This window comes from Rhinoraja longicauda, unplaced genomic scaffold (assembly GCF_053455715.1).
Source record: "Rhinoraja longicauda isolate Sanriku21f unplaced genomic scaffold, sRhiLon1.1 Scf000121, whole genome shotgun sequence".
NCBI lineage: Eukaryota > Metazoa > Chordata > Chondrichthyes > Rajiformes > Arhynchobatidae > Rhinoraja > Rhinoraja longicauda.
Window position 1 is genome coordinate 1,837 of NW_027601339.1, and position 22,360 is coordinate 24,196.

At 46.9% G+C, this 22,360-nt stretch overlaps 1 long non-coding RNA gene across 2 annotated transcripts; it reads left to right on the top strand.

The window, feature by feature from the left end:
- Window positions 1-201: 201 nt before the first annotated feature.
- On the top strand, window positions 202-21,081 carry LOC144590081 (uncharacterized). Of its 2 annotated transcripts, none has more exons than XR_013546161.1 (5): window positions 202-262; window positions 1,301-1,355; window positions 10,592-10,678; window positions 12,583-12,616; window positions 21,063-21,081. It is a non-coding gene; the product is annotated as an uncharacterized LOC144590081 (long non-coding RNA). The 2 variants fall into 2 exon arrangements; XR_013546160.1 differs by lacking the exon at window positions 21,063-21,081 and adding an exon at window positions 15,763-15,806.
- The last annotated feature ends 1,279 nt before the right edge of the window (window positions 21,082-22,360 follow it).

Here is a 22,360-nt window from a genome sequence, read left to right on the forward strand (position 1 = left end):
AAGCAACCAATCCCACAGTCACTTTGACCCATCCACCTGTCTCTTCCACCCCTCCCTTTGTTCACTCACCCCTCTGTCCTTTTGCCAAACCCTCCCATTGCCTGCCCACTCTCTGCCTGACAATGACCCCAATGATCTATCTTTTTTTTAACCTTTTTCATCCATTTTGTTTCAGTGATGGGTTTTCTTTGTTCTTTCTCCAGGTGAATCACTGGACCGGCAAAGGATGTGAATTTGAATGGTGGACCATCCATGGCTGGTGGTAAGTCTCGTTACTCAGATGGGTTCTAGTGAGAGATGGGAGTTGTCAGGGAGAGCTGACAGGGGGGTCTCCAGTGGTAGTGTCGGGCTGTGGTGCTGGTCTGTGGTCTCCACTGAGCCCAGGAACTGGACACCAGCACCAGAACAACAGCTGGTTCTGCAGCTGCACAGCTGCATTCTGAGCAAAGGTCTTCAGCTCCACCTCAAATGGCCGCCCCTGAATCTGACACAACCCTGTCAGTCCCCCTCACAATTTAGACAATTCATGAAGATCACCTCTCATTCCAAAATCTCCAGTGAGCTTCGGCCCAACCTGCTCAATCTCTCATACAGCACCCCATCCCAGGACTCAACCTTTCACCATTCACCCAACTGCTTCCATGGCAGCTATACCTCTCTTTAAATAAAGGGACCAAGAATCTGTTGTGATGTCACTAAAGGTCTGCAGAGACAAAGCCAGACCTCTGTTGGAATAATATATTCAAGACGTGAGTGACAATTAACTTCTTTGTTCACAATAACGTGTCAAGCCAGAGACTGCTCTGCTGACTCAGAGCATGCGACCTTTTAATATCATATTTAATAGCAAGAAATGTGGAGTGGGTCACGTATATTTGTTAACATGGTTAACTATTGTGATCCAGAATTCTCTTCTTTCCCTTATCAGCCTTAACATTAAAGATCAAAAGTACAAGGTCAGACATGTTCAACCTATGAGACACTTCACTAAATTAAAGTTCTATTTCCACGGTACGAAGTGCTCATAAGACAGAGAGCAGTTCAGTTCTTCCCACAATTCCCACACCTCCTCACTATTACACTTCACACCCGGCAAACCCGGGACGGGGTATATTTGCTGTCATTGCTCCAAGCTGCAGTGTGGGAGCACCGATTCTGCAACGCTGGAGTTACCACGGAGCCCCTGGTCTCTGGCACTGAGACAGAACAGGAAGTGTTGTCCCTGTGAAGAAGTTGTCAGCAAAGTGCAGGAACTCTTCAGCTTGGAGGTAGTAACTCATCCCATCCATTTATCTTCCAGGCCCCCCAAGGGTTGCAATGTGAATATGGATCCGTATAACTACAACAAAATAAAGGTCAGTAGTACTTACGGTTCAAGACCATCGTGGGTTTTGGGTCTGGGGTGACACGCTGGCACACAGGCCTTTGGTCAATTTCTCTAGAGGGTGGGTGGGCTTTTCAAAACACACAGCAGCAGGAAGTGTCCTCAGGTCTGTTCTCTGGGCATTTTACATTGGCCTCAGCTGCAGTATTTGAGATTGTGTACATTAACACACAAACCCATTGAAAACCTTCAGTTTGTAACCCACTCCTAGTATCTGTTATTCAACATGTAAATGACTTCCTACAGACAATGAATGACTTCCCACTCTGTAACTCTGGTATCTGTTATTTCCATACATAAACTATCTGAACTCCTGCCATAGATCCAAGCATGTTACTCCCCCACAGATATCTGATATTAGAATCATGCAGCATGCAAAGAGACCTGTCAGCTTATCCATGCCAATCAAGATGTCTACCAAAGCTAGTGAGCTTTGCCTGTTTGGCTCATATCTCTCTAAACCCTTCCTATGCATAAACCTGTACAAATGTCTTTTAAACGTTATAATTCTACCCATCTCTACCAATTTCTGTGGCAGCTTCTTCCTTATACCCAGCACCCTATGTGGGAATAAGTCTCTCCCCTCTCACATTAAAGCTGCGCCCTCTAGTTTTAGACTCCCCTATGCTGGAGTATAGGCTGTGACCATGCGCCTTCTCTATGCTTCCCATGATTTCATAAACCTCCATAAGATCACCCCTCGGCCTCCTTCACTCCAGGGAAAACAGTCCCTGTCTGTTCAGTCTGATCAATCTGAAGAAGGTTCCCAACCCAAAAGGTTTCCTGTCCATTCCCTCTGCAGATGCTGCCTGAATCCAGCATCTTACTCCAGCATTGTTTTTGCTAAAGATTCCAGCGCCTGCAGTTTCTTGTGTCCACAGCTGATCTAATGTCACCTAATAACTCAAGCCTTCCAATCTTGTAGTATTTCACCTGTGAATATTAGGTGTAGCGGGACAGGAGGCATCTCTGGAGAGAAGGACTGGGTGACATTTCAGATCGAGACCCTTCAGTCTGAAGAAGTCTTATCCGAAATGTTATCCATTCCTTTTCTCCAGAGATGCTGCCTGTCCCACTGAGTTACTCCAGCATTTTGTGTCTACCGTCGATTTAAACCAGCATCTGCAGTTTTTTCCTACACAATATTAGGTCTAGGTTCGGCTTAAGTTTATTGTTGTCACATGTTCCGAGATACAGTGAAAAGCTTTCTTTTGCATGCTTTCCAATCAGATCAGAAAATACTATACATAAATACAATCAAGCCAAACTCGAGTGCAATAGATAGAACAAAGGGGAAGATACAGAGTGCTGGAGTAACTGAGAATATGTTTCTCAGCTTTGTAGTGCATTAGTTCCAGAAACAAAGTCCAATGTCTGCAATGCAGTAGAGGTGAATTGGTTTAGTCCCCTAGTTAATGGAAGGACCGTTCAGAAGCTTGATAACAGAGGGGAAGAAGCAGTTCTGGAGTCTAGTGTTGCACGCTTTCAAGCTTCTGTACCTTCTGCTGGAAGGGAACAGGGAGAAGGATGACCAGGGTCTGACAAGTCAGTGATTGTGTTGGTTGGGTCACTGGTTGGGTCTAAGTCTGGTCTGTGTTAAACAAAGAAACAAAGTGCTGGAGTAACTCAGTGGGTCTGGCAACATCTCTGAGGAATGTGGATTGGAGACGTTTCAAGTCAGGATACTTCTTCAGACTGATTGTAAGGGGTGGGGGAAAAGAAAGCTGGAAGAGAGGAGGGGGATTACAAATTGTGAAGCCATAGGAAGAGATGTAAGAGGAGGGGGAAGGGAGAAATAGGCGTGAGCCAGGTAAGGCGGGGGGGGGGGGGGAGGGGGGGTTGTTAGAGGTCACCTAAAATTGGAGGATTCCATGTTCATACTCTTGGGTTGTAAGCTTGGTAAATGTTAAAAACCCCATCTCTAGTGTGTGTAGGATAGTGCAAGGGTCGCTGGTTGGCGAGGACTTGGGCCAAAGGGCCTGTTTCCGCACTAAATGTTAATCGGAATCCTATGTTTAAAAAGCTTTGAGACAAATGCTTAAATAGGACTTGGCAGAGAGGGATACTGTCTTAATGTGGGCAAATGGGATTAGTGTAGTTGGGTAAATTGCATGAACCCAGTATGCCAAAGAGCTCAATTCGATGCTTATAGAGTTGTAGAGTAATGCAGCACAGAAACGTTTCCTTCAGGTAACCTTGTCTATGCTGACCATGATCCTCATCTGCATGACCCCATTTGACCACATTGGGATCTCATCTCTCTATTCCTTTCCTACCCATGTATCTGGACATTCCTACCCTGGGGAAAGGACTCCAACTATCTATGCTGTCAATGCCCCTCATGATCTTATTATCCTTTATCAACCTCCTTTTCAGCCAACATCCTGGTGAATTGTTTTTGTCCAACTCCGTGAAGAGTTGGTGCAGGGGGCAGGGATTCGGATTTCAGGATCCTTGGGATCTTTTCCGGGGCAGGGGTGACCTGAATAAAAGGGACGGGTTGCACCTAAACTGGAGGGGAACAACATCCTAGCGGGAAGGTTTGCTAATGCTACATGGGAGGGTTTAAACTAGATTGGCAGTGGGGTGGGATCTCGTGCAGGACAGAGGCACAGGAGAGGTTATAAATGGAGGGTGGTGTAGGAAAGGTTGATGGACAGAAGAGGGAAAAACCCGGAGAGCGAGGAAGGATTGATGGTTTAAACTGCATGTATTTTAATGCAAGGGCTTGATGGGTAAGGCATATGAGCTTAGGACGTGGTTAGGTTCGCACGACTGGGACGTTATAGCCATGACTGAAACCTGGATAAGGGAGGGGCAGGACTGGCAGCTCAATGATCCGGGGTACAGGAGCTTCAGGAGAGACATGGGTGAGGAAAAAAGCAGAGGGGGATTTGCATTGTTTATTAAGGAGGATTGCACGGCTAGGTTCAGAGGTTAAGTTCAGAGGTAACATTACGGACAGTTCGTCTAGTGAAGCTAAGTAGGTGGAGCTGAGGAACAAGAAAGGGATGATCAGGAAAGAGGTGTACTACAAATGCCCAAATAGTCAACGGGAATTAGAAGAGCAAATGTGCCAGGAGATTGCAGACAGCTGCAGGTCAAATAAGGTTGTTGTAGTAGGGGATTTTAACTTTCCTAATATAGACTGGGAAAATCATAGCATGAAGGGTTCAGATGAGGTTTAAGAAAGCTATGGACCGGGATGGAGAGGGACCATGTGTTAGACAATAGACAATAGACAATAGGTGCAGGAGTAGGCCATTTAGCCCTTCGAGCCAGCACCGCCATTCAATGTGATCATGGCTGATCACTCCCAATCAGTACCCCGTTCCTGCCTTCTCCCCATACCCCCTCACTCCGCTATCCTTAAAAGCTCTATCCAGCTCTCTCTTGAAAGCATCCAACGAACTGGCCTCCACTGCCCTCTGAGGCAGAGAATACCATACCTTCACCACTCTCTGACTGAAAAAGTTCTTCCTCATCTCCGTTCTAAATGGCCTACCCCTTATTCTTAAACTGTGGCCCCTTGTTCTGGACTCCCCCAACATTGGGAACATGTTTCCTGCCTCTAATGTGTCCAATCCCCTAATTATCTTATACGTTTCAATAAGATCCCCCCTCATCCATCTAAATTCCAGTGTATACAAGTCTAATTGCTCCAGCCTTTCAACATACGACAGTCCCGCCATTCCGGGAATTAACCTAGTGAACCTACGCTGCACGCCCTCAATAGCAAGAGTATCCTTCCTCAAATTTGGAGACCAAAACTGCACACAGTACTCCAGGTGCAGTCTCACCAGGGCCCGGTACAACTGTAGAAGGACCTCTTTGCTCCTATACTCAACTCCTCTTGTTACGAAGGCCAACATTCCATTGGTTTTCTTCACTGCCTGCTGTACCTGCATGCTGCCTTTCAGTGACTGATGCACTAGGACACCCAGATCTCGTTGAACATCCCCTCTTCCTAACTTGCTCAACTGGGGTAAGGCCAACTTTGAGGGTATGAGAGAACCTTCAAGTTGACTGGAGCAGGTTATTTGATGGGGAAAGGAACATCGGCCAAGTGGGATGTTTTTAAAAGTGTACTAAAGAGAGCTCAGGATGTGTACGTCCCCGTTAGAGTGAAAGGCATAGCAGGCAAAGAAGGCAGCTTGGCTGATGAGGGAAATTGAGATGTTAGTCAAAAACAAGAAGGATACATGGGACAGGTATAGGCAGCTGGGATCAAGTGCACCCCTGGAGGAGTTTTGGGAACTAAGGAGCAACTAAAAAAAGGAGAACAGAAAGGCTAAAAAGAGGCCAGGAGATAGCTCTGGCGGGTAGCCTCAAGAACAATTCCAAAAGATTTTATAAATAATTAAGGGAGAAAGGGTAACTAGAGAGAGAGTGGGACATCTCAGGAATAAAAACTGTCACCTCTGTGTGGAGCCACAGGAGATGGGCAAGGTCCTCAAATGAGTATTTCTCCTTTGTATTTACCGAGGAGAAAGACAGTAGGGCAGAGGAAATTGGAGCATTCACTGGAAGTGTCATGAGAGTCATTGTTACCGTCAAGGAAGTACTGAAGGTACTGTCGTGTATGAAGGTAGACAAATCTCCGGGGCCTGATCAGATATATCCGACGACATTCCGGGAAACTAGAGAGGAAATTGCAGGAGCCCTGGTTGAAATTTATGAGTCATCCTTAAATACAGGAGAGGTGCCAGATTGGAGGGTGGCAAATGCTGTGCCTCTTTTCAAGAAAGGCTGCAGGGAAAATGCTGGGAACTATAGGCCGGTGAGCTTAACATCTGTAGTTGGTAAGTTACTGGAGAGTATTCTGAGGGATAGAATATACAGGCATTTGGATGGGCAAGGGCTAATTAGGGATAGTCAGCATGGTTTTGTACGTGGGGAGGTCATGTCTCAGAATTCTGATTGATTTTTTTGAAGACGTGAGCAAAAATGTTGATGAGGGCAGAGCTGTAGAAGTTGTGTTAATGGACTTCAGTACGGTGTTCGACAAGGTTCCACATGGTAGGCTGCTCTGGAAGATTAGATCTCATGGGATCCAAGGAGAGATAGCTGAAAGGATAGCTAATTGGCTCCATGGAAGGAGGCAGAGGGTGATGGTGGAAGGTGGCTTCTCAGAATGGAGGCCTGTGACTAGTGGTGTGCCTCAGGGTTTGGTGCTGGGCCCATTACTGTTTCCCATCTACATCAATGGATGAGAACATACAGGGCAAGATTATCAAATTTGCTGATGACACCAAAGTTAGTGGTTTTGCAGATAGTGAAGATGGTTGTGAACAATTGCAGCAGGATCTGGATCGATTGGCAAGGTGGGCGGAGGAATGGTTGATGGAATTTAATGCAGAGAAGTGTGAGGTGTTGTATTTTGGGACGTCGAACAAGGGTAGAACCTACACAGTAAAATGGTAGGCCTCTGTGTAGTGTTGCAGAGCAGAGGGATCTAGGAGTACAAGTGCATGGTTCCTTGAAGGTCACGTCGCAGGTAGATAAGGTAATCAAAAAGGCTTTTGGCACTTTGGCCTTCATCAGTCAGAGTATTGAGTATAGAAGTTGGAAGGTCATGTTACAGTTTTATAAGACGTTGGTGAGACCGCATTTAGAATATTGTGTTCAGTTCTGGTCACCATGTTATAGGAAAGATATTGTCAAGCTTGAAAGGGTTTAGAAAAGATTTACAAGGATGTTGCCACGACTAGAGGGTGTGAGCTATAGGGAGAGGTTGACTAGGCTGGGTCTCTATTTCATGGAGCGTAGGAGGATGAGGGGAGATCTTATAGAGGTGTATAAAATCATGAGAGGAATAGATCGGGTAGATGCACAGAGTCCTTTACCCAGAGTAGGGGATTCAAGGACCAGAGGACATAGGTTCAAGGTGAAGGGGAAAAGATTTAATCGGAATCCGAGTGGTAACTTTTTCACACAGAGGGTAGTGGGTGTATGGAACAAGCTGCCAGAGGAGGTAGTTGAGGCTGGGACTATCCCATCGTTTAAGAAACAGTTGGACAAGTACATGGATAGGGCAGGTTTGGAGTATTATGGACCAAGCAAGTGGGACTAGGGTAGCTGGGCCACTGTTGGCCGGTATGGGCGAGTTTGGCCGAAGAGCCTGTTTCCACACTGTACCACTCTATGACTCTATAACTATAAATCTACGACTCAATATTCAAGTCTACACATAACTTTTGGGTTTCTGTTAGATTATGTGGAAATCCTCACTTGGATTCCAACCTGTAATTCCTGAGTATCTGTTTATTTACAAACCCCCAAATCCCTGGATTAGATCCCACCCTATTCCCAGATACCTGCATCTGTTTTCATATAGCTGTTCAACTTGATTGCAATCCAGCTGCTATCGCTGTGTAGGGTATGTGATGTTCTCTTTCTTGTATTTTCAGTTTTTATTTCACTCTTGTCCTGACACAAAATGTTAATTTGTTTATTTTCAGTCTTTACAGCCTGATTTGGACAAGGTTTGGCCCAAACTGTCTGGCAAAGACACTCTTTGGTAATGGTTTGTACCTAAGGTGGATAAATCCCCAGGGGTTGACCAAATGTATACTTGCACCTTGTGAAAAGCTAGGGTAGAAATTGTGGAGCCCTTGCACAGATATTACCATCATCTTTAGGCACAGGTGAAGTTCCAGTAGACTGGAGGGTGGCTAATGTACAGTTATTTAAGGGCACCAAGGACAAGCCAGGGCACCACTGGTGAGTGAGCCTGCATCAGTAGTGGGTACGTAACTGCAGGTGATTCTGAGGGACATCATTTACCAGCAGTTGATAGATAAAGACTGATCAGGGATAATCATAGGGAATCATATCTCACAAAGCAGACAGTTTTTTAAAGAGGTGACCAAGAGGATTGATTTAGGTTAAAGATCGTTGTCTATGTGGACATTAGCTGGGCCATGACAAGGTCATAAGTGATTGGAGCAGAATTAGGCCATTCGGTCATTCCACAATAGTGACCCAGCATCGATCCCTGTGGCACACCACTGGTTTCTGATCTCCAATCTGAATAACAACTCTTTACTATACCCTCTGGCTCTTGCCATCAAACCAATTTTCTCACCAATTGGCTAGTTTGCCGTGGATCCCATGTGATCTAACCTTCCAGCCGAGCTTACAATGCGATACCTTGTCAAAGGCCTTGCTGAATTTAGCAGGCCACACTGCCCTCATCAATCCTCTTCTAACTTCTAAATGTTGTGAGAGTCACTGCTTCCACTGCCTCGAGCAGTGTGTTTCAGATTCCAACTACCCTCTCTTGAAAAAGTTATTTTCAGATCTCTAAATCTTTTCCCACTTCTCCTAAAAGTGAGCCATCTAGTTTCCTACTATCTGCTCTGTCTCTTACTCTCATATCTTTGTGCATGTCCACCGGGTCCCCTTCAGCCTCCTCAACTCCCGGGAAAGCTAACGCTGTCTATCCAGTCGTTCCTCATAATTCAGGTGCCTAATCCTAGATCAGAATTATACAGTTCTCCAGGTGTGGCCTGACCAATAGATAAAGTTGTAACACTGTTCTTATTTAGTGCCTGACAAATGAAGGGAAATATTGTGCACACCTGTGCTGGCAACCTTGTGTACTGCACACCTGCAATCCTTGGGTTTGAACACCAAAGTTTGTCTGTTCAATGGTTTAGGTGGCACAGTGGTACAACTAGTAAAGCTACCACCACACGGCTCCAGTAACCCCTGGTTCAATCCTGATATCTGCCTCTGCCTGTGTTTGTACATTCTCCCTGTTATTCTGTGGGCTTCCCAAGGGTGCTCTGGATTCTTCCCACATTCAAAAGATGTGTGAGGGCTACGTTAATTGGCTGCTATAAATTAAGGGGGAGAATCTATGGGGCAATTGATCATAAAATGGGTGCTTGGTGGTCAGTGCAGACTCAGTAAGCCAAATAACTGACTGCTGTGCTGTACCTTCATATGAGTCAAATCTCCAACCCACTGGATCCCCTCCCACGGACACTCTCCCCACCATTCTGCCCCATCACCCATTCTGCCCCATCACCCACTCTCCCCACCACTCTCCCCCATCACCCACTCTCCCCCATCACCCACTCTCCCCATCCCCACCCCTCCTATGGACACTCTGCCCCATCACCCACTCTCCCCACCCCCTTCCCACCCTTCAACGGACACTCACACCACCCTCTCTCTACACCCCTCCCACGGACACTCTCCCCCATCACCCACTCTCCCCATCCATGGACACTGTGCCTCATCACCTACTCTCCCCAACCCCACCCCTCCTGTGGACATTCTCCCCCATCACCCCTCCCCTCCCACTGACACTCTCCCCCAACACTCACTCTCTCCACCCCCTCCCCACCCACGGACACTCTCCCTCATCACCCACCCTCCCTGCCCCCACCCCTCCTATGGACATTCTCCCCCATCATCGCTCCCCTCCCATGGACATTCTCCTTCATCACCCACTCTCCCCACCCCCACCCCCACCATGGACATCACCCACTCTCCCCACCCCCACCCCTACCCCTACCCCTCCCCTTCCAACTGGACAAATAATGTTTTGGTTCCTGGACTTCAGACTGGAGAAAGGTCCTGATCTGAAAAGTCATCAGTCCATTTTCTCCCTGCAGATACTGTCTGGTCTGCTAAGTTCCTCCACCAACTTGTTTTTAACTTCCTCTAAACATTTCTATCCATATGCCTGTCCAAATGTCTTTTAAATCCATCTCTACATGACCTCTGTCAGCTTATTCCGTAAATGTAGCACCGTCTGTGTGGAAAAGATTGCCCCTTAGGTCCCCTTTAAATCTTTCCCCTTTCACCTTAAACCTATGCCCTCATGTTTTAGACACCCCAACCCTGGGAAAGCAGTCACTTTATTGCCTTCTTCACTCCAGTGAAAACAGCCTCAGCCTGTCCAGTCCCTCCATATCATTCAATCCCTCCTGTCCCTGTTACATCCTCATGAATCTCTTCTGTACCCTTTCCAACTTAATGACGGGGTTCCCATAGTTGAAATTATTCCTATATATTTAGTTGGAATAATTCCTGTAGTTGGGTGACTGGAACTTTGCACAATAGTCCAAGTGTGGTCTCACCACCAATATCATTCAAAGACAGTTTCTGTTTCTCCTTCAATCCATCTTTCAGCTCTGCACTCTTGAAAACTCTTCATATTGAAACATTGCTGTTCCTAATCTCTTTCCACAGGTCCCATGAATGGGAGGCACACGGTAAGCCTGCTACTCAGACATTAACAGTGCGTGAGTACTTTGAGAAAGGTCTGAACTACTACAGGTGAGGACCTGATGTGTGTATCTCACTGACATACAGCCCCACCACCACCATCCACGGGAGGAGAGAGAGACAAAATGAGGAAGGGTGGCAGAGAGACAAATATATGGAAGAAGATAGACAGAGGCAGGGAGATGGAGAGAGAGAGAGATGGAAGGAGGGAGAGGAGGAGGACGGACAGAGAGAGAGTCTGAGGGAGAAGTGATGGAGAGAGTAAGAGTGACAGAGGGGGGGACAATGAGAAGGAGAGGGGATTGAGGACAGAGCACAAAGAGATGGGATGGAAAAGATGGAGAGTTCAAGGAGAGAGCAACAGTGTGTGAGTGGCAGAGAGAGAGTGGGAGATAAAGGATGCAGCGAGGGAAAGAGAGAAGGGGGAGATGCACAGATGCCTGACAAAACAAACAGATGTGGGAAACAGAGGCAGACACAGGAAGATAGATAGATAGTTACAGATAGATGTGTGAAAAGAGGGGAGGAGGACAGATGTGAAGAGATGGAGAGCTATACAGGCAGGGAGAAAGAGATGGATGGGTAGAGGGAGAGGCAGAATATAGATCATATAGACAGAGAGCTACGCAGCATGGAAACAGGGCCTTCAGCACCTCTTCCATGCTAACCAAAGTGTTCACCTCGAGCTACACCCATTAGGTTGCGTTTGGCCCATACTCCTCTAAACCTTTCCAATCCATGTACCTGTCCGTATAACTTTGAAATATTGTTATTGTACTCGCTCCTCCCACCTCTTCTGGCAGCTCATTTCATACTCCCACCACCCTCAGATCTCTTTTAAATCTTTCCCCTCTCATCGAAAATCTAGTTTTACACTCTCCCGCCCTTGGGAAAAGACTGTGATCATCCACATGATCGAAGTTCCCTGTGTTACACCCTGCATTGTTCCAGGCCTATCAGTACAATGCAGCACAGGAACAGGCCCTTTGGCCCACAATGTCAGTGCTGTTCATGATGCCAAGATAAACTAATCTCCTCCACCTGCACATGATCCACATCCCTCCATTCCCTGCATATCCATGTACTTATTTAAAGGCCTCAAATGTCACTATTGTATCTGCCTCCACCACCACCCTCAGCAGTGTGTTCCAGGCACCCACCACTCTCCTTTAAACTTTGCCCCTCTCACTTTAAAGCTTTGCCCTCTGCTCTTTGAGTCTGGTCCTTATAAATTAAACCCTCCGTAGCATTATCTGCAGAGGAATCTTGAGGAGCAAGTCTATAGTTCACTGAAAGTGGAAGCACAACATGGATAGGGAGGTAAAGAAGGCAGACAGCTTGCTTACCTTCATCAGTCAGATGTGGGTTTTAGAATCAGGTGATCATGTTGCAGCTTTATAAACTATGGTCAGGGCACATTTGGAGTATTGTGTGCAGTATTGTGTGGGGGGGGGGAAGAGGGGGGAATAAAAGAGAAATGAGGGATCTGGGGATGGGAGATGAGCACACTGAGGAAGGAAAATGGTGGGGTGTGAAGGGGCAGATGGGAGATAGTGAAATAAATGGGCTGCACCGGGTGTAGGAGGGGGGAACGGAAACGAGAGAGGGCATGGGGGTATTACTTGATATTGGTGAATTCAATGTTCATACCATTGGGTTGTGAACCTGTGTAGATGGACAGAGAGCTGTACAATGCAACAGGAAACACAGATCAGTTTTTGTTCACAAATCGTTGCTACTCTCCAATGTGATTGTGTGCCAGAGAGGGAGAGTGTGTGGAGAGGTGGGAATACTGAGAGGGAGCACATGGGTTAATGGGGATTAAGCAGAGAGGGTGAGGAATGTGGGGACGGTATGTTGGTGAGGGGGAGGAAGGGATACAATAATTTGTATTTACTTATGAGCGATGAATGTTGATGTGCAGCGGAAACAAAACTTCTTTGTTTTTGTTGCAGACGTGTGGAAAGTTGTGCAAAAGTAATACCAAAGGTATGTAATGCTCAATTAATGGTTCTTTGTTGCAAGGTGTTTGTGTTGTGAGACAGGGACCTAATGTTACCAATGTACAGGAGTCCTCGGCGCCGTCTCTTCCGTATTCCCCCCCCCGTGTCATAACTCCCCCCCCCCCCCGTGTCATATCTCCCCCCCCCCCCCCCCCCGTGTCATATCTCCTCCCCCCCATGTCGTGTGTCCCACCCCCACCCACGCATAAAATGTTACAAAAACTCATTGGAGTCTCTTGCATCTTATCTGCCAGAGGTCTGCCAGGCCTTCTTTTTTGCCCTTTAGTTTTCCTTTACGAACATCATTTACAAGGATGTTATCATATCATATATCATATCATATATATACAGCCGGAAACAGGCCTTTTCGGCCTCCAAGTCCGTGCCGCCCAGCGATCCCCGTACATTAACACTATCCTACACCCACTAGGGACAATTTTTACATTTACCCAGCCAATTAACCTACATACCTGTACGTCTTTGGAGTGTGGGAGGAAACCGAAGATCTCGGAGAAAACCCACGCAGGTCACGGGGAGAACGTACAAACTCCTTACAGTACAGCACCCGTAGTCAGGATCGAACCTGAGTCTCCGGCGCTGCATTCGCTGTAAAGCAGCAACTCTACCGCTGCGCTACCGTGCCGTGCCAAGACTTGAGGGCCTGAGCTACAGGGAGTGATTGGGCAGTCTAGGACTTTATTCCCTGGAATGCAGGAGGATGAGGAATGAACTTACAGAGGAGTGAGTATAAGATCATGAGTGGAATAGATAAGGTCTTTTACCCAGAGTAGGGAAATTAAGAATCAGAAGCCATAGGATTAGGGTGATAGGGGAAAGATTTAATAGGAACCTAAGGGGCAACTTTTTCACACAGAGGGTGGTGGGAAAATGGAATGTTGGGTATATGGATGGGTACATGGATAATGAAGGAGGGATATGGGCCAAGTGCAAGTAGGTGGGACTAGTATAACAATCAAACAATCTCCTAGATGTTCTAGTGGCCAGAGATCCTAGGGTGACGGAGGAACTGAAGGAACATTAGGTAGAAAATGGTGTTGGGTAGACTGATGGGACTGAAAGCTGATAAATCCCCTGAGCCTGATGGTCTGCATCCCAGGATACTTAAGGAGGTGGCTCTTGAAATTGTGGACGCATTGGTGATCCTTTTCCAATGTTCTATAGATTCAGGATAAGTTCCTGTGGATTGGAGGGTAGCTAATGTTATCCCACTTTTAAGAAAGGAGGGAGAGAGAAAACAGGAAATTATAGACCAGTTAGTCTGACATCAGTGGTGGGGAAGATGCTGGAGTCAATTATAAAAGATGAAATTGCGGAGCATTTGGATAGCAGTAACAGGATCGTTCCGAGTCAGCATGGATTTACGAAGGGGAAATCATGCTTGACTAATCTTCTGGAATTTTTTGAGGATGTAACTAGGAAAATTGACAGGGGAGAACCGGTGGATGTGGTGACTTTCAGAAAGCGTTCGACAAGGTCCCACATAGGAGATTAGTGGGCAAAATTAGAGCACATGGTTTTGGGGGTAGGGTACTGACATGGATGGAAAATTGGTTGGCAGACAGAAAGCAAGGAGTGGGGATAAATGGGTCCCTTTCAGAATAGCAGGCAGTGACTAGTGGGGTACCGCAAGGCTCGGTGCTGGGACCGCAGCTATTTAATATATACATTAATGACTTGGATGAAGGGATTAAAAGTACCATTAGCAAATTTGCAGATGGTACAAAGCTGGGTGGTAGTGTGAACTGTGAGGAAGATGTTATGAGGTTGCAGGGTGACTTGGACAGGTTGTGTGAGTGGGCGGATGCATGGCAGATGCAGTTTAATGTGGATAAGTGTGAGGTTATCCACTTTGGTGGCAAGAATAGGAAGGCAGATTATTATCCGAATGGTGTCAAGTTAGGAAAAGGGGACGTACAACAAGATCTGGGTGTCCTAGTGCATCATTCACTGAAAGGAAGCATGCAGGTACAGCAGGCAGTGAAGAAAGCCAATGGAATGTTGGCCTTCATAACAAGAGGAGTTGAGTATAGGAGCAAAGAGGTCCTTCTGCAGTTGTACAGGGCCCAAGTGAAACCGCACCTGGAGTACTGTGTGCAGTTTTGGTCTCCAAATTTGAGGAAGGATATTCTTGCTATTGAGGGCATGCAGCGTAGGTTTGCTAGGTTAATTCCCGGAATGGTGGGACTATCATATGTTGAAAGACTGGAGTGGCTAGGCTTGTATACACCGGAATTCAGAAGGATGAGAGGGGATCTTATCGAAACATATAAGATTATTAAGGGGTTGGACACCTTAGAGGCAGGAAACATGTTCCCAATGTTGGGGTAATCCAGAACCAGAGGCCAGTTTAAGAATAAGGGGTAGGCCATTTAGAACGGAGATGAGGAAAAACTTTTTCAGTCAGAGAGTTGTAAATCTGTGGAATTCTCTGCCTCAGAAGGCAGTGGAAGCCAATTCTCTGAATGCATTCAAGAGAGAGCTAGATAGAGCTCTTAAGGATAGCGGAGTCTGGGGGTATGGGGAGAAGGCAGGAACGGGGTACCGATTGAGAATGATCAGCCATGATCACATTGAATGGCGGTGCTGGCTCGAAGGGCCGAATGGCCTACTCCTGCACCTATTATCTACTGTCTAATATAGATGGGGCATATTGGTCAGCATGGGCAGGTTGTGCCTATGGGCCTGTTTCTGTGCTGTGTGATTCCATTACTATAAATATGCCCTCCAGTCCGCTACATTCTCCAGGGATACGCTTTGTCCCAGCCACCTGGACCTGATCCAAGCCTCCTTTTTCCTGACCTTTTCAGGATGTTTCTGCAACTTCAATTACCTTTTGTGGTTTTCCTTTGCCGATACTGTAGTGGGATGTTGAACCTGAAATGTTAAATCTGTTTCTTTCCCCATAAACGTTACCTGACTTGCTGAGGTTATTTATTGTTTTCTATTTTATTTAGATTTCCAGCCAATCCGTCATCCAGTAATACGTGCTGATGTAATGTGCTCGGAGCACTTCCCTCTCCGCGTTTCATTAGTTTGTCATCGTCTTTTCTGTCTGAAGGATCATAGCTGGTCAGTCCACTCCTGGTAACCTCCACTTTCCTTTGTTCACAGAAAGCCGAAGCATGCTTCAGAAAGCTATCAATTGTGAAAGATTGTGTAAGTATCAGGTCCTGATGAAAAAAGCTCACAACCAGCCCATAATCCATGTTCCCCTTGATATCCAGAAATCTAGTAATCTCTGTTGTGAATGCCCTCAGTGGATGAGCTCCCACACCCCTGTGTGATGAAATCTACAGAATCGCCACCTATGAGGATGGGGATTTTTTTCTTATCTCAGTGCTCAACAGCCTGTCCCAACTTGCAATCCCAACAACCCCCTACTTCTACACTTCTCAACTAGAGGAACCAACATTACAATAAATCCCCTCCCAAAGCCTATAATGGATATGCAAATCATCACGAGGTTATTACTCATTATTTTCCACTCGAGAGGACAGGCCCATTCTGCTTAATCTCTCCTCAGGACAAAATCACTCTGGTCCAAATGTACCACAACAAGTTCACCCTGAGCTGCAACCCCTTAAAATTACAACAGATTTAGACAATAGACAATAGGTGCAGGAGTAGGCCATTCGGCCCTTTGAGCCAGCACTGCCATTCAATGTGATCATGGCTGATCATTCACAATCAGTACCCCGTTCCTGCCTTCTCCTCATACCCCCTGACTCCGCTATCTTGAAAGCAGCCAGAGAATTGTCCTCCACTGCCTTCCGAGGCAGAGAATTCCACAGATTTACAACTCTCTGAATGAAAAAGTATTTCCTCATATCCGTTCTAAATGGCTTACCCCTTGTTCTTAAACTGTGGCCCCTGGTTCTGGACTCCCCCAACATTGGGAACATGTTTTCTGCCTCTAATGTGTCTAATCCTTTAATAATATATGTTTCAATAAGACCGCCTCTCATCCTAAATTCCAGCGTATACAGGCCTAGTCGCTCCAGTCTTTCAACATACGATAGTCCCACCGTTTCGGAATTTACCTAGTGAATCTTTGCTGCACGCCCTCAATAGCAAGAATGTCCTTCCTCAAATTTGGAGACCAAAATTCCACACAGTACTCCAGGTGTGGTCTCACTAGGGCCCTGTACAACTGCAGAAGGACCTCTTTGCTCCTATACTCAACTCCTCTTGTCATAAAGGCCAACATGCCATTAGCTTTCTTCACTGCCTGCTGTACCTGCATGCTAACTTTAAGTGACTGATGACCAAGGACACCCAGATCTCTTTGTACTTCCCCATTTCCTAACTTGACACCATTCAGACAATAATCTGCCTTCCTGTTCTTTCCACCAAAGTGGATAACCTCACATTTATCCACCTTAAACTGCATCTGCCATGCATCCGCCCACTCACACAACCTGTCCAAATCACCCTGCATCCTCATAGCATCTTCCTCACAGTTCACACTGCCACCCAGCTTTGTATCATCTGCAAATTTGCTAATGGTACTTTTAATCCCTTCATCCAAGTCATTAATGTACTTCGCAAGAATGGCGTTGGAGAGAGAACTGAGGGCGACAGGAGGATAGTCATACCGTGCGGAAACAGGCCCTTCGGCCCAACTTGCCCACACCAACCAACATGTCCCATCTACACTGGCCCCACCTGCCTATGTTTGGCCCATATCTCTCTAAACCTGTCCTATCCATGCACCTGTCCAAATGTTTCTTAAACATTGTGATACTACCTGCCTCTACTACCTCCGGCAGCTCATTCCATACATCCACAACCTGTGTGAAAGTTACCCCTAGGTTCCTATTAAATTTCCCCCCCCTCACCTTAAAACTATGTCCTCTGGTTCTTGATTCCCCTACACTGGGCAAGAGGCTCAGTATGTCTACCCAATCTATTCCTCTCATGATTTTGTACACCTCTATAAGATCACCCCTCATCCTCCTGCGCTCCAATGAATAGAGTCCTAGCTTGCTCAACCTCCATATAATTACGACTCATAAATCTCAGGCCCTTGAATCCTGGCAAGATTCTTGTAAATCTTCTCTGCACCCTTTCCAGCTTGACACCATCTTGCCTAATACCTAATCAATGTCTGATATAAATGCAACAGGACTTCCCAACTTCTATACTTAATACTCTGACAGATGAAGGCCAGTGTGCCAAAAACCTTTTTGACCACTTATCTACTTGTGTTGCCACTTTCAACAAATTATGTACCTGCACTCCTAGATCTACCTTCTCTACAACTCTCCCCAGAGACCTACCGTTGACTGTGTAGATCCTGCCCATTTTAGTCTTCCCAAAATGCAACACCTCACATTTCTCTGTATTGAATTCCATCAACCATTCCTCAGCCCTCCTGGCCAACCGATCAAGATCCTGCTGCAATTATTGACAACTGTGGCGCGTCGAGAAAGGCCCGAAATAAAGGCAAGGAGCCGGGTATTTCGGGAGGTTTGATTTTATTACGTTTGCTAGACCGGTCAAGTCTGCCAGAGTGAAATCGCGCCCAAAACCTCGTCCTTTATAACCGTAGCAAAGGGCCGCCCCCCTGAACCGGTCCATTCCCGTGCCGAGGGGTCGGTAGTGGTATGGCCAGACCCTTGGGAGCCGCCACAGGACCCCCCCCCCCTAGAACCGGAGGCACGAAACGCACTGGTGGTCGCACTACCCGACCGGACCGCGTACGAAAATCGGCCAACAGAGGGGCCGGCGGAGGCAAAGTTGGAGGGACAGGTGGTGGGACCCGCAAAGAGGGGCAACCTCGTGACCGAGGCTGGGCAACCCGTTGGTCGATGTCCAAGTGGGCCGGCTTCAAGCGGTCAATTGACATGGCCTCCGGCCGGCCCCCCATGTCCAAGACAAAGGTTGTCTGTCCGTGCTCCAGCACCCGGTACGGGCCCTCATAAGGCCTCTGGAGCGGCGTCCGGTGGGCGTCACGGCGCAGGAACACATGGGTGCAGTCCCGGAGGGCCGATGGCATGAAAAGGCGGAATGTACCATGTCGGGACGTCGGCACAGGTGCGAGCTTGCCAACTCGCTCTCGAAGGCGCTGTAGTTAAGCTCCATCTTAACTATCTACAATACCACCCACTTTTGTGTTATCTGCAAACTTGCTAATCATGTACATTCTCATCCAAATCAATGATATAGATGACAAACAGCAATGGGCCCACCACCAAACCCTGAGGCACACCACCATTCACAGGCCTCGAGTCCGAAAAGAAACCTTCCACCATCAGCCTCAGCTTCCTTCCATGAAGCCAATTTTCTATCCATCCAGCTATCTCTCCTTAGATCACATGTGATCTAACCTTCCAGATGTTCCAGGTGTTCCGGATGTGGCCTTTATTATATCGGTGACACAAAGCATAGATTCAGCGACTGTTTTGCCGGACACTTGAGCTCGACCCACCAAAGATGACTGGATTTCCCAGTTATTAACCACATTAACCCCCCTTCCCATTCCAACACTGACTTTTCTGTCCTGTGCTTCCTCCATTGCCAGAGTGAGGCCAGACACAAACTAGAGGAACAGTGCCTCAAATTCCACGGGTCACTTACAACCTAATAATATGGACATTTAATTCTCCAATTTGGGTAACTTACCAAACTCCCCCACCTTCTTCCCCCCTTCCTTCCCCCCAGTCCATCTCTCTTCCCTGTGCTACACCTGGACTCATAACCATTTCTCTCTCACCCATTTCCTTCCAACTACATTCCTTCCTCTAGCTTCACAATTTTCAACTCACCCTCTGGACTTTGTTCAACCATTTGCTGATCAAAAAACATTCGTCTGAATCCACCCGTGACTCATAGGCTTTGTCCTGCCCCTCCTCTCATCCAACTTCCTTCCCACCCCACCCCCCCCACCCCCAAAATCAGTCCAAAGAAGTGTCCCAACCTGAAACCTTAATGTCTTTCGAAGTTGCAACAGGCAGGAATGAAAAAGAGGACCCAGTTGATATGTATTTGGACTCAGAGGCCTTTAATAAAGTGGAGTATAGGAGGTTATTAAACAAAATTTACATGCTCGGCCATGAGGAAAATATACGAGCCAGGACTTGGTCAACTGAGAGAAGATGGAGTAGGATAAAATGGGTCATTTTTTGGGCTGGGTGGCTGTGACCAGGAATGATGCTGGATTAATGCTGGGCCCAGCTGCTCACAATTGATATCCCTGAATTGTATTAGAAGATCAGGTTGGATATGTCCAAGCAAAACACAAACTGCTGGAGGAACTCAGCATCAGTGGAGGCAGAGGGATGGTGCCTGTTTGGGGTCAGGATCCTGCACCAGATCACTGCATGATGTATCCAAGGTAGCTGACGATACCAAGCCAGGATTATGCAGAGACATCGGGCAGAACATGGCGGATGGAAAATAATGTGGAGAAAGTTGGAGAATTTTAAATGGTGGGAAATTGAAAGGTGTTGGTGTTGGGAGAGGTCCAAGTATGGGGTTCTTGCACACCAACCACTGAAAGTTCACATGTAGGGTAGTGAGCTATTTGTTGTGTGTTGGGCTTTATTTTAAGAGGATTGCTCCAATTATATGGGGCACTGGTGAGACAGCACCTGGAATATGTACAGATCTGCTGTACCTGCCTGAGGAAAGATTACCCTCAATGGAAGGTGAGCCGCATTGCTTCAGTAGGTTGAATGGTGGGTTGGGATGGGGTCTGGCTGCTCCTCTGTAGAGAGAACGAACAAACTTGGTCTAAACTCTAGTTCCAAGAATGAGAGGTGATCTCATTGAAACACAAATTTTTACTGGATTTGATATGAATTTGATGTTTCCATTGCCTTCAGTCTGAAATACAACTATCCCCCACTCTCAGCTGCCGGTCCATGCTGCTACCCAATCTTTAACCCCCTCTGGCCCAGTTTCACACTGCCTTGAGGGTAGGACTTCATCAAGCCCCTGAAAGCCCTCTCAGAGATTGAATAGATGGAGGATGGCAGGAGAGAGGGAGAGCAGAAGATACGGGGGGGGGGGGGGAAGGGGATTGACAACAGCAGAGAAGTTTCAGGCGAGGAACTCCAGTGATCTGGGATGTGCTGCCTGAATGGAGCTCAGTAGATTCACAGCAATGGGCAAAGGGAACTGGAGAAAGTCTGGACTGTGGGGAGGAATGGGGAGTGAGACTCAGCAAGGAGCTCCACCATCAAGCTGGAACAAGCCTGATGGGCCGAGTGGACTCCTGTCATTCACCGATTCTCAAATCCAATCTGGAATTCCAGAGGGGGAGGGATGTGGGACTTGTTCCCACCCTGTGCCTGGCTCTCCCTCTCCACGGTTCAATAGTTGATAATCTCTCCTTATTTCTGCTCCTGATGTCCTAACTTAGGTCCGTCCGCACCTGGTAACCTTATCTTTCCGCTCTCTGTTCACAGATAATAATCCGGAAAGAATCATCTGGAAAGCGAGTGAGTATCAAGTCCTGAGTATAAAAGCGAACACTCGATCCCGAGAAGGAGTCCACAACTAAGCGCTAGTGGGGAGAAGTGATGTTGGTGACAGGACAATGGGTGGAACAGGAAGTGATTGAGAGAAGTGAAACAGAGAACTGGAAGGCAGAGTGAGGTGAGAGGGGTACAGGGGAGAGATAGTTTGGGGGGAGAGTGTGAGGGAGGCAGATAGGTAGACCGGGAGGAAGGAGAGGGAAATAGAGAAGAGAAGAAAGAGTGGCAAAGAGAAATGCAAGGGTTATGGCCACATCATGCAACACAGAACCCTCAGTCCATCGTGTCCATGCTGACCATCAGGTATCCAACTCCAACCACTTGGTCCGCACCCTACTCACTTGGTAATTCAGGAGCTCATGCAAATGTTTCTTCAACACTGAAAATTTCTGCCTCCCCATCCCCTCAAGGAGATCATTCCAGATTCCAATCACCCTCTGAATGGATAAAGGTCTTCCTCGGATCCTCCTTAGACCAACACCCTCTGTCCCTAGACACATGTACCATTGGGAAACATTTCCTACAATCTATCTCTTACAGCATGGATACAGCTGCTTCGGCCTAACCTGTCCACACCGACCAAAATGCCTCATATAAGCAAGTTCCATTTGCCTGTGTTTGGCCCATATCCCTCAACGCCTTTCGTATCCATGTGCCTGTTCAAGAGTCTTTTAAATGCTGTTATAGTTCCTGCAAGAATGATCTCCACTGGCACCTAATTCCATGACCCAACATCCTCTGAGTGAAAAAAGTGGTCTTCAGGTTCCTATTACATCTTGCCCCTTTCTCCTTAAATCTAGGACCTCTGACTTTTGATTGTCTATCCTGGATAAAAGACTCTATTCACTCTCCTCATGATTTTAAACACCCAAAACACATCACTCTCTCTAACTCAGGCCATCAAGCCATGAAAAATTCTGGTAAATTATTTCTAGATTATTTCCAGTTTAATGACATGCAGTGCATTCAGAAAGCATTCAGACCCCATCATCTTTTCCACATTTTGCTACGTTACAGCCTTATTTTAAAAGATGGTTGTGAAACGGTGAACGGTAGGGATCTGGGGAGTGTTGTAGAGCAGCTGGATCGAGGAGTATTTATAGTACTGTGTTCAGTTTTGGGCACCAGGTTACAGGAAAGATGTTCTCAAGCTGGAAAGAGTGCAGAGAAGATTTACGAGGATGTTGCCAGGACGCGAGGGCCTGAGCTATAGGCTATGACTATAGCTT